Here is a 13,445-nt window from a genome sequence, read left to right as displayed (position 1 = left end):
TAAAATATGGTGTAATAGTCCACAAGGGCTCTTCTGGAGTTACTGCAATAACACGAACAAGCACAGGATGCCGAATTTGCATTTGTCCTTCCTTCCTTGCCTCTCGTGTATGATCCCCTATGTCACCCTTATATTGCTTTCTAGCATAGCATATATGCTGTAATAATCCTGGAGCACCTGTGAGTTGTACTTTGTAGACAAATCCATATGTGCCAGAACCTATCTTTTCACCAACTTGGATCTCATTTTAAGTTATGTACATCATGAAGGACACATTGCTTATATGACTTGCCCTGATCTGTAGCTTTTGAGAATCACTACCTTGCGCTTCTCGCATTTTTCCATTCAAAATCCTTGCACTTTCTTCTCCTTTTGCTACTTCCTCTACCCTTCCAAAAGCAATTGCTGACTTTTTCTCGCAACTTATAGCTAGTATGGTTTTCACATCCGACCTTATAACCTTTGTCTTATTTTTAGCCTAGAAGGAATTCCATAAATGCATCTTTTCCTCATTAATATCATTTGCAAATGTTGGGTTCCTTGTGCATGCTTCATTAAACCGATCCAAGACATTTCCAATGTTGCTCTCTACCCATAGCATAACATCAGTGTCCCATTTTGTGATCCCTATAAGGTGTTTCCTATTAGGCTCCAGTTCTACTTGATGCCTTGTATTCAAAACAACTTTGCTCTTTAGAGTATGCAATCTAGAATCGCTTTCTATGGTCATCTCCATCTCCTTTGTACTCATGTTATTTATCTCTGCAAGAAGCTAATCTCGAAGGACCTGATTGACATACTTCTGTTGTCCTTTAGATAACTCAAAATCAATAGCCTTACGCTTAGATCCTTCCATCCCTAAACCATATGTAGGATCAAAATAAAAGAGCATTCAAAAATAGTTCTAAATCTAAGGAATGGAACAACTTTTCATCGCCCAACATACATGAAATTGGTATCAGCTTATTAAAAAAAGAAAGATCACATCACATCATGCATACCAAACAATAATGCATATGCATATTCACAACAGAAACTTTTAAAAAATAAATAAGCATACATTTCTTCAGCTTGTCAACTAGATCTAAGAAACTTGGTCCTAGGTCGTGGTGCCTCTTAGCCCCCTGCCTTGTGAGCATAGGAACCAAACACCACTTCGTGAACTAAGCCCTTCTTTCATGTTTGAAATCATAATACTACACTACATAAAGCATGCCAAACCAATTTTAACTTACTCTATACAATGCACCAATAAATACATTAACAAAGAAAGAGCACATCACAGACAATGATGCATATGCATATTCACAACAGAAACATTTACAAAATAAATAAGCATACCTTTCTTCAGCTTGTCAACTAGATCCAAGAAACTTGGTCCTAGGTCGTGGTGCCTCTTAGCCCCCTGCCTTGTGAGCACAAGAACCAGACACCACTTCTTGAACCAAGCCCTTCTTTCATGTTTGAAATCATAATACTACACTACTATACATAAAGCATGCCAAACCAATTTCAACTTACTCTATACAATGCACCAATAAATACATTGACAAAGAAAGAGCACATCACAGATAATGATGCATATGCATATTCACAACATAAACTTTTATAAAATAAATAAGCATACATTTCTTCAGCTTGTGAACTAGATCTAAGAAACTTGGTCCTAGGTCATGGTGCCTCTTAGCCCCCTGCCTTGTGAGCGCAGGAACCAGACACCACTTCCCGAACCAAGCCCTTCTTTTATGTTTGAAATCATAATACTACACTACATAAAGCATGCCAAACCAATTTCAACTTACTCTATACAATGCACCAATAAATACATTAACAAAGAAAGAGCACATCACAGACAATGATGCATATGCATATTCACAACAGAAACTTTTACAAAATAAATAAGCATACATTTCTTTAGCTTGTCAACTAGATCTAAGAAACTTGGTCCTAGGTCATGGTGCCTCTTAGCCCCCTGCCTTGTGAGCGCAGGAACCAGAACCACTTCCCAAACTAAGCCCTTCTTTTACAAAATACATCAAAAAAGAAAGAGCACGTCACAGACAATGATGCATATGCATATTCACAACAGAAACTTTTACAAAATAAATAAGCATACATTTCTTCAACTTGTCAACTAGATCTAAGAAACTTGGTCCTAGGTCACGGTGCACACGAAGGTTTAGTTAGAGGTTTGGGATGTTTCAAGCTTCGATGAGATCCATATCACACTTGCATTGACTTCTCCTCCTCATTGATGGATCCTTGAATGACCTTAGCTAGGTAACATGGAGGATGTGGAATTGTCTTGTTTATAGTGTAAACATTATAGCCAATGGAGGGCCCTAAAATAGGCTATGAGCTCTACTTCGTCACCACAAGACATTTTTTCAAGGAAGAGATTTGCTCTCCACTCATCGTATCTATCAAATAGGCATGGTCCCCAATTGAGAATCATGATCGATTGGAGTCATACGATGCTATTAACACAACTAGCTACATGAAATTATTTGTTGCATGCTATATGCTCCAACAATCATCCTCATCTTTCAAAAGATGAGGTGGTAGCTTAAGTCATCATTGCATTTGAAAAGAGGGAGGGGCTTGGAGGAGGCCCTCCAAGCTTCTGAAGGACCTTCCTACTCTCTTGCATATCAAATTCACCTTCCTACTCTCTTGCATATCAAATTCACAGAAGCTCCAAAGTTAAAATCTTGTCTCATCATGTCACTTTCAAGAAAATGTTCCAAGCATGTGTGGACGTTAAGCAGACCTGTTTGCTTTCCCCTTTCAACTACCTTATCAGTTTCCTTTCCATACATCTAAGTTGTCTTCCTTGGCTATCTCCATCCTTCTGTCTCCTTATGCTTCCACCTAGATAGGACCTCATCTATGCCCTTTCCTATCCATCATTTGCCCAAATTGGTATACTTTTACTGTGGAAGATTGCACTATGGAAAATAGGGGACTAAATTTGCCCAAATTGGAATACTCAGGTTGCTTGGCTCAGCGCGTAGGTCTGTCAAAGAAAATGAATCAGGAGGTTGCAAAGGACGTAAAAGGATGCAAAAAAGGGGGAAATCGATCAGCCACAGCAAGTTAAGTAAGGATTTCCACGGCTACGCTATGTGTTGAACGGATGAAATTTTGATTATTTCGTTCATTGTAGCCAGCCTATTCTCGTCTATGTACAGAAAAGTGAAACATGTGCAAGGATTTTGTAATTGAATTGTCTTTGAGGCTGTAGCCCTCAGAAACGTCGATTCTCTTTGCCATTCGGTGCCCTTCACTACTGTTCTTGAGTCCTGACCCACAATATAATAGCGGTTGTACACGATCACTATCCAACAAGACAATGCTTGTGCTACACTTGGAAGTCTCATTCCGCAGCTCACTTCGGCATCATAATTTGTGTGCTTTCTCTTTGGGTGATTAGTTGCTCTTCCGTCGAAGCGATCTCCTATCATGTTGCCGTGAATTGCTCAATGAGCAAGAAGGTGAGCAGAGGGGATTGATAAGAGTGCAGGAGGTACAAGCCTTGAGGGCTGGCGGAGGCCTTAGCATACGAACAAGGTGCTTCTTATCTCCAACGCTATGAGAAAAGAGTGCTTGCAGCTTCTTTTCTATGGCCCAACATGAAACTCAACTCAAGCAAAACTTTAAACAAGTAGCCAACCTTTACGAAACTTCAGACAATGCATGAAACTCAAGCGCACGCGGATTCTAGATCCCTCAGCATTTTACAAAACTTCAAACGCTGAGCAAGCGACAACCTCAAAGTACCTGGAGTTCAAAATCTTGATTCTGGAGTCTGGACTGGTCACTAGAGTTTGTGAATCAAGAGTCTAGACTGGTCTCAAAGTGAGGGAGAGCTGAGAGGAGAGAGGGGTGGCATGAAGCTTGGCGAGGGGAAGCATAGAGTAGAATGCAAGAGAAGAAGATAAGGTTAACTAAGGTCCCTCATTAACAACTAACACTAACTTAAACACTAACACATCTACACAAAACTTGACCAACCTATGGGGCCCCTTCTTAGCCTCCTAAGGAGGAGGTGATGTCGGCATGCAATATAAGTACATCAATTTAGTGAGTACATATAAGGGTTAGGGTTAGTTTGAGGAGTGGTCATGGGTTAAGTTGGGGGGTGAGATAGTTAGTTCCAGAGGCACGGGATATGAATATGGGATTTCTAGATGAGTAAAAGCACATGGACCGAGCTTTTATGACAAATGTGATACATGAGAGTTCTTATGACAAGATAACCTTAAATGTAAAATTGGTGATAGACATGATAGGAAATCAATCCAATCAACCGCTAACTCATACCATAAACCCACCTAGATGCTCCTTTAAATGCTAGGATCTGAAGGCAACTTTGTGGGTGTAAGATGGTGAGGTATCAAGCCCTATATCTAGCCTAGCAAGAGGTGACTAGAGAGCAGCAACATCAAAGACAACCTACCGAGCTAGGATCAGGGAAGGCAGGAAGGGCCAGGCCTCGCAAGAGTATGGAGGGCAGTTGCCCTTGTTTTGAAGACCCACAAAGTTGGTGGGTATAGAATGGAAGCCAACCTAAAATGTAGTTCAGAGGACCTAAAAGTTAACTAGCTACATGATAATTGTGGAATGGGGTCTCATCTAGTGGAACCAATCAAATGGAATCAAGTATTGTAAGGGATGATGTTGCCATGTGCATAAGAGACATGTGGAGTTGGTTGGCCCCTAAACTCAAGTGCCTGCACATGGCCATTTGGCATACATTGAATAGAGGCATGTTTAAAGGCAAAGTAAATACCCTTTGAGCATTGTATATCAATATTGTGACTCAAACCTACTACAAACCTAGGAACAGAAACGACGCTGTTGGTCAGTATTGTAAGAGATTACTTAATGTCCTTTGCCCATTGTGCATCAATGTTGTCAATGTAACCTACTACAAAAGCTATTGAACAAAAACAATGTGCATTGGTGCATTAGCAAAGGCTTCCTCACCCATCAACAAAAACGATGTACATTGGTGCATTAGCAATGACTGATGATCCAAAGGGTTCAAAAGGGTGGCATTTCCATGAAGATTATAGATATAGAGATCAAGAGAGAAAGGCTAATAAAAAGCTAGAGCACACGTCTTGATGGGACAAAATGATGCCCACGCGAGGCTGGATGGCTAATGTGGGTATGGGATTGGGTTGGGAACGTGGGTGGGCTAATACAGACATGGAAAAAGAGGGGGTTTCTTGATTCTTCCTTTCTTCCACTGTCACCCTTTGCTCATTCATCAATGTGCATCCCAGACATGAGCTGGGAGAGAGGGGATTACAACATGTTATGTAACCCCATAGACATTGGATTATATTAGGACAATCTCTAGGGACATATCTTACCTTCCTTAGCACTCCACGAGGACATCTAGAGGTGCAAGTAGCTAGGAGAGGTCTTGCTCATATGGGACTTTAATGCCAAGACCAACAACATGTGTGTGTGTGTGTAAAAAATAAAAAGAGAGTATGTCCCCCTATACATTAATACATACATTTAAGTATTTGCATGTGGCATTTTAGTTTAGTTCATTTCTTCTTATTTGTTGTCATAAATCTATAGAATCTTCCACTATACAAGATTGTGAGACTAGATAGATGGCTTAAGTGTACTAAATAACACACTATTCAAAATTTTTGGACTTGTGTAAAGTCCAATTTGAGAAATGGACTAAAAAACAGTCCAAAAATTTTGAATATACTAGTAATGTTGTTTTTTGAACTAGATTTGCCAACTCAAAACAAAAGATTTAATGATTAAGTACTAAGAACATCAATGCATAACCAAATCTCTTACAAAGGTGGTCTACATAAACATCTTCATAACTTCACAAAAATCTCTTACAAAGTGGTCTACATAAACATCTTCATAACTTCTTGTGAATTGAGCTACTATCACCTAAGAACATCAATAGATGACCAATAATAGATGACCAATAATAGATGACCAATTCTCTTAGAAAGGTGGTGTAAATAAACACCTTTATGTATAAGTGGTGTGCACACACCTTTATGACCATTTCTTTTAGAAAGGTGGTGTACATAAAGCCCTTAGAAAGGTAGTGTAGATAAATCCTTTTATGTGTAAGTAGTGTACATATACACTACACTTGGTATTAAAAAACACCCTTAAGTATAAAATGGCCCTCATAAACAATCTTTATACATAATAATGAGAGTAAAGAAATAAAAAAAGTAGTAAACTCTTTATTAGATATTCGCTTTACATAGAAGTTCAAAACTTGTGATTACAAAGCCGTTAGCCATCATGTTACTCAGTACCAATGTCCTCAATGCCAGGCCCTTGACTACCAGGGTCCTGACTAATAGGCTGCTCTAAGACTGGAGTCTCAGTAGCAAGGTCCTCAATAGTTTGCTCTTCAGTTCCAAGCACCTGACTAGTAGGCTGCTCTAGAGTCTCATGACCAAGTTCTTGGTAAGTAGGGACCTGGCTACTAGGTTCCTAACTAGTAGGCTGCTCTGGAGTCTGTAAGGTCATGGTTGAAGAACCATCTATGCCTCCTGGTAACTCCTCCTGGTCATGATTTGCCTCGTCCATACCTTCTTTGAGTAAGGCTTCCTTGCTTGATCCACTTGCTTGTCCTTCACCCAAGATCGATCCACTTGCCTGTCCTTCATCCAAGATCAAGGGTGCCTTCCTCACTTTTAATTTTAAGGGAAGTGCTTCCACCTCTTTAGCCTTACCTTTTCCTATGACGTGCTATACTACTATAACTTCTTGCTACCGCGAGCCTTCCCGTATGATGAGTGGAACCTCCTTGACTCTAGTTGACAATTGATCACCCTTATTCTTTGTGTGGATTTCTTCTTGCCGTAGGTCATCGGATGCAGAGCTTTCATCCTCATCATCACCTGAGCTAGAATCATCACCCTCAGACTCACTACCCTCTTCTTTGACATTTTCCTCTTCAAAGAAGGTAGTGCAACTGTAATATGTGTCAAAGAACTCAATTTGATGGGGGGTATCAATGACATTTACATTTCTACCTTGGCGTAGAAATTTCTCAGCAGCAAAACCCATTCGATACAATGCTACTTTCCACCCATCATTCAATAAATTCTTTGTCATCTCTAGTATCACATCAGGATCCATCGGCTTTTTATAATCCACCATTGCTGCATCAAGCTTAACCTTATTGTCCTCAAAGTAATGAAGCTCGAGAGTCCTTAAAGGAATTTGGATTAGATTACCACCACCCCTCGATAAGAAGCACATCAAGAAAGGCTGCAAGACTTGAATGGCAGTGCCTTCCAAGACAGTCATATGATTACGTAGGACTATACCATGGTATACTTTTGAAAGTAAATACCCAAATGCAGATGTCAAACTCGCATATAAGGCATCCCTTTGTGATTTTGTCACGAATAGGACCAACGTTGATCTTTTCTTATCTGCCATAGGACCTTCTACGATAAACCGCACAAGTTCAACTATCCATGACACTGCAAGGTCTTGCAATTTATCTATGAAAAATGCACATGGCTTCTCCCAAGCATGACCGCTCATTGTTATGAAATGCTCTGTATCAATGCCATTGATGTGTGCAAATTTTGTATCATTCTCTGATAGCAGGATATCATAAGAGAAGCTGAATGGAGAACCATCATCTAAACCACCAATTGCTCTACCTTGGGTAGTGGATTGCAAGGCCTTTTTCTTGATGTCCATATATTCTGTCTCAACAACCTTTGGCATTTTAGCTCTTAGATCCTTTGTTGGTGTGGCATCTGCATCCATTGAAGCCAACCACTTTCTAGCCCATGTCTTATCAAGGAGTTGACCTAGGCTAAGTGCTTTCTTCTTATCCACATCAATTGACTTGCCAGCTAACTCATCATCAGATTTCAATAAAAATAATAGTGCCGAGAGAGCAGCCTCACTTTGAATCATTCGGGTGACCACTTCATCTAAGTTGCTATGCTTGCTCTTCTTTCCAAAGAAGCAGTCACCACTTAGGATCTTCTTGCATACTTCTTCTGTTATTGCATCTGGAACAAACCTTAATGCTCTCCACCAAACAATAGACATCGGTTTCTTTATTTCTTTCCTCTGAGTTGCAATGTGCTATGGTGCCTCAAAGGATATCTTCCCTGTTTCATATGCTTGGCAAACATCCACGATGCTCTGAAACACTGAGTCCTCGCGGAAGACAATGCAAGTAACATCCCTATATCTTGCAACAGCAGTGTTCAAATCCTTTGCCTCAACCTTATTACCTAGTATGCCTTGCGTATTGCTTACAACACCTTTCAAGCATCTATAGAACTGAGTCCTCTTTACCATGTACTCAGATGTAGGTCTCCTGTCCTTCACTATTTGTGGCTTTCCACAGCCCATCCATAACTCCCTTGCCTTTATTAAGATCTCAGAAAGAGAAGAGCTTTTTTTCAACCTTAATGGAGCATAATTCAGCCTTTCTGATTCTAGAATGTACTTTGAGTCATCGTTAAATATGCATATATGACAAATGACCCGTTGAAACTTTTCCATCCACTCAATCTGTGGCAAGTTTCCTTTTCTTCCCTCATCAAGGGCAATCCTGCAAGCTTCACAAAAGTGTTTCCCATCAATGGGCTCAAACCTGCATCTTTCCAAGAATCTATTCTTTGCCAGCATGTATCTCTTCTCGATGTCACTCCCATATCGGCTTTGGTACAAAGCCTCTCCACGAACAAAGTCACTCCTTCTAAAGTTCTCAAAAGCATCAAGAAAGTCCATGCGCTTTTAAAATGTGACATCAGGCAATGTAGGATCATCTTCTTGAAGTCTCTTAAATGCCATAGGATGAAGAGTGATATTAGTAGCAACTGGAGTTCTTGTTTTCCTCGTATCTTCATACAATTTGTGTGCAAATATCTTATCTAGCTTTCTTTGATTTATGAATAATGAAGCTCGATCAATAAGCATTGTGGCCACGCTGAATTGTGAAAATCCCCAAATGTATCCCTCATCCTCTGGAGGATGTAAGTCTGCCACACTTATAGAAAAGTCTTCGAGACTTGTATCTTCTTCTTGCGGATCCTCCTCTTCATCGCTATCCAATTTTTCGCGTGGTTTTAAATAGCCTGCACTTGAACGACCTGCACGTGGAGTAGGAGTTATTTTTTCTCTCTTTCTGGGAATAGCTGTAGAACTTGAATCTGCTCCACGATCACTCCTTCTTGTTCCTGTAGTTGCAGCAGTCGATGGTGTAGGTATAGTTGGAGATACTGTAGTTATACTTGCCGGAGTTACCGGAGTTACCGCCAGAGATATTGATGGTACTTGAGGGTTATATGTTATAGATGGCGTACTTACTGCTGCTGAAGGTACAACACCACCACTTGGAAATGCATCCCACATTTTCTTCAATGCTTCTAAGGCACTAAGTAATTCTTGGGATCCCTCAATTGAATCTGGTAACGGCTTCAAGAAGTACTTGTGAGTAACTCGTAACTTGTAAACCACCTCGTCATTCTTTCCTTTGCACACAACTTCTATCAAATTGTTTTCTTTAATGTTGATGTTTGAGACCATGCCACCATTTCTTACTGCCTCTGTAGAATATTTTGCGCTTGATATATTCTCTGCAGTGATCACCAAAAAATACTTTGATTTGCGCTCCATAAAATACCAAGCATGTTCAAGGTATTTGAAAGACACCTTGGAACCAAAACTGGAAGCCATAATTTTCTGAAAAACAATCAAAAATAAAAAATGAGAATTACAATGATTTTCAAACTCAAAATATTAAATAAATTTTTAATTAAATATTATTTTAAGTTTTATTTATTTTTAATTTTTAAAATAAAATAATTTTTTTAATTATTTTATTTTAATTAATTAGTTTATTTTTATATTTAAAATTTAATTTAATTTTTTAATTTTTTTAAAGTTTTATTTATTTTAACTTTTTAATTTTGAGGGGCAGGCACGGGGAGGGAAAGGGGTGAGGGAGGGGGAGGGCGCGGGGAAGGGGGAGCGGGAGGGGACGGGGCGACGGCAGGGGAGGGGGCCCCTGTTGAGTGCACGCAACAGGTGCGGATCCCCCTCCCCTCCCCGCCCCCGCCCCTGCCTCCTCCCCTTCCCCTTCCGCTGCCCCTCCCCTCCCCCGCCATGCCCCCTCCCCTCGCCCCGTTGTCGCTCCCCCTCCCCCTGCCCCCTTCCGCTCCCCCTTGCCCCCCCACCCGCCCTGCCCCCTTCCCCTCCCCTTTCCTCCCCTCCCCGTCATCTGTCACCTGTTGCATGCGCAACAGGTGAGGGGGGCATCGCCCCCCCTCCCTGTCTCCTCCCCTCGCCCCCCCTCCCCCTTCCCCTCCCCCTTGCCCCCTTGCCCGCCCTGCCCCCTTCCCCTCCCCCGCGCCCGCCCCCTTCCCCTCCCCCTCCCCCCCCTCCCCGTCTACTCTTTCCCCCCCTCCCCGTTGAGCCCCCCTCCCCCACGCCCGCCCCGCCCCCTTTCCCTCCCCTGCGCCCGCCCCCTTCCCCTCCCCTTTCCCCCCCTTTCAGTCGAGCCCCCTCCCCCGCGCCTGCCCCCTTCCCCTCCCCCTTCCCCCACCTCCCCGTCAAGCCAACGGGGACGGGGGGGAAGGGGGAGGGGAAGGGGGCGGGGCAGGGCGGGGCGGGCAAGGGGACGGGGCGGGTGGGGGGCAAGGGGGAGGGGGGCATCGCCCCCCCTCCCCCTCCCCACCCCCGTCCCCTCCCCGCCCCCTCCCCCTCCCCTCGCCCCCCCCCCCTTCCCCTCCCCCTTGCCCCCCCGCCCCCTTCCCCTCCCCCGTGGCCGCCCCCTTCCCCTCCCCCTTCCCCCCTCCCCGTCTGCTCTTCCCCCCCCTCCCCGTCGAGCTCCCCTCCCCCGCGCCTGCCCCCTTCCCCGCCCGCCGCCCCGCCCCCTCCCCCACGCCCGCCCCCTTCCCCCCCCTCCCCGTCGAGCCCCCCTCCCCCGCGCCCGCCCCCTTCCCCTGCCCCTTCCCCCCCCTCCCTGTCGGCTCGACGGGAAGGAGGCGGAAGGGGCAGGGGAAGGGGGCGGGCGCGGGGGAGGGGAAGGGGGCGGGGCGGGGGGGGCAAGGGGGAGGGGAAGGGGGCGGGGCGGGCGGAGGGGAAGGGGGAGGGTCAAGGGGGAGGGGAAGGGAGCGGGGCGGGGGCGGGGGAGGGGGGGCAAGGGGGAGGGGAAGGGGCGGGGGACGGGGGGAAGGAAGGGACGGTAGAGGGGGTAGGGATGAACGGTAGAGGGAGAAGGGAGGGGAAGGGCCCGTGGGGAGGGAGAGGAGGGGAAGCGGAAGGGAAGGCAGGGAGGAGAGCGGAAGGGGGAAGGGAAGAGAGGGGAAGGGAGGGGAGAAGCGGGAGGAGAGGGGAAGGGAGAGGGAGGGGAGGGAAAGGGAGGGGAGAGAGGAAGCTGGAGAAGAGGGAGGGAGGGAGTACCTGAGTGGAGAGGTGGTGGAGCTCCAGGAAAGTTGTGAGAGAGAATAAGAGAGTTGTGAGACAGAATGAGGAGAAGTAGAGTTTTATAGGAAATGGATAGCTTTTAGGTCAAGTCAGCTTTTTTTAGTTTTTAAGGTTTTTTAAGTTCTTTTAGGTTCACTATAAGTAGAACATTCTTCATTCTCTCTTTCATTCAAAGATCATTCGTTTACACTCCACGCTTCTCTCCTCTCATTAACCTGGTGCAGGATTCTCAAAAATTTTCAAAATGTTGCAAGAGGTGAGTTCATTTCTAACCTATTGCGTACGCAAGAACTTCTAAGAATCAAGTTTTTATAAATTTGAATTTTTTTTCAAATCCGATCCTTTTCTCAAAAACTTGTGTGTACGCAACAAGTTAAAAAACCATTTTTGCATTAAATCTTTTTTCCCACAAATTTTCCTCTTTACCTCAAACTCTCACAACCCCTCCCTATCTATTGCGTACGCAACAACTTCAAAACAAAATTTAATCATAAATCTCTCCAAAAAACTCCTCAAAAAAAAAAAATCTATTACAAATTTCTCTCTCCACCTCAAAACCACTCAAACCCTACCTATTGCGTACGCAACAACTTCAAAACAAAATTTAATCATAAATCTCTCAAAAAAACTCATCAACAAAAAAAAACAATCTATTACAAATTTCTCTCTCAACCTCAAAGCCACTCAAACCTCCCTACCTATTGCGTACGCAACAACTTCAAAACAAAATTTAATCATAAATCTCTCCAAAAAACTCCTTTAAAAAAAAACAATCTATTACACATTTCTCTCTCAACCTCAAAACCACTCAAACCTCCCTACCTATTGCGTACGTAACAACTTCAAGACAAAAATTAATCATAAATCTCTCCAAAAAACTCTTCTCACGACACTTTATTATAAATTTCTCTATCAACCTCAAAACCACTCAAATGTCCCTACCTATCTTCTCATGACACCTTATTACAAATTTCTCTATCAACCTCAAAACCACTCAAATGTCCCTACCTATTGCGTACGCAACAACTTCAAAACAAAATTTAATCATAAATCTTTCCAAAAAACTCTTCTCATGACACTTTATTAATATAAGAAATCTATTTATAATATATTTACTCCATAATATAATAAATTTTTATTAACTAATGTTAAAATATAATTTTGCTAAAAATATATATTATTAATCTATAAATTAATATAAATATTATATAATTATTATATAAATAAATATATAAATACATTAATTAAAAAAATATAACTTGAAAGGGAGGTCTTCTGGCATATGTGCTTTATATAATACTTACTCTTAAAACAATGAAGAATCAGTGAATATATTGCTATTCTATACATTATTAACTTAAAAACTAATATAAATATAAATTAATTATTATATAAATTTAAATAAATATATAAATAATTAATATTATACATTAATAACATTTAAAATTATGTAGATTATATACTAATAATCTTTCAATTTTAAAAAGTAGTCAATAAAAGAATTAAATTAATTTAAAAAATAAGAAAATATTAAAATTTACACTTACTTTTAGCATGTATGCTTTTATTCCATGTGTATAATACTTGTTAGTTAGTCAAAGAATGAAAAATTAGATAATGTATTTGTAAGGTGGGTATTTAAAACCATAGAATCTAGAAGACTACAGTATCATTGCATCCATATCATTTTTTTACTTTAGCAACCATCAGATATCCATGATTCCATGTGTATAATACTTGTTAGTTAGTCGAAGAATGCAAAATTAGATAATGTATTTGTAAGGTAGGTATTTAAAACCATAGAATCTAGAAGACTACAATATCATTGCATCCATATCATTTTTTTACTTTAGCAACCACCAGATATCCATGGTATCCATGATATGGAATACATATTTCTTCGAATATTTCTTATCACATACTTTTTCATTTCTTCTCATACACCATGCAGCATGAATGTAAGAAAATAT

Source organism: Dipteris shenzhenensis, chromosome 14 (genome assembly GCF_047967505.1).
Source record: "Dipteris shenzhenensis isolate YYH24624 ecotype China chromosome 14, Dip_SZ_1.0, whole genome shotgun sequence".
Lineage (NCBI taxonomy): Eukaryota > Viridiplantae > Streptophyta > Polypodiopsida > Gleicheniales > Dipteridaceae > Dipteris > Dipteris shenzhenensis.
Note: the sequence above shows the minus strand (reverse complement) of the source record.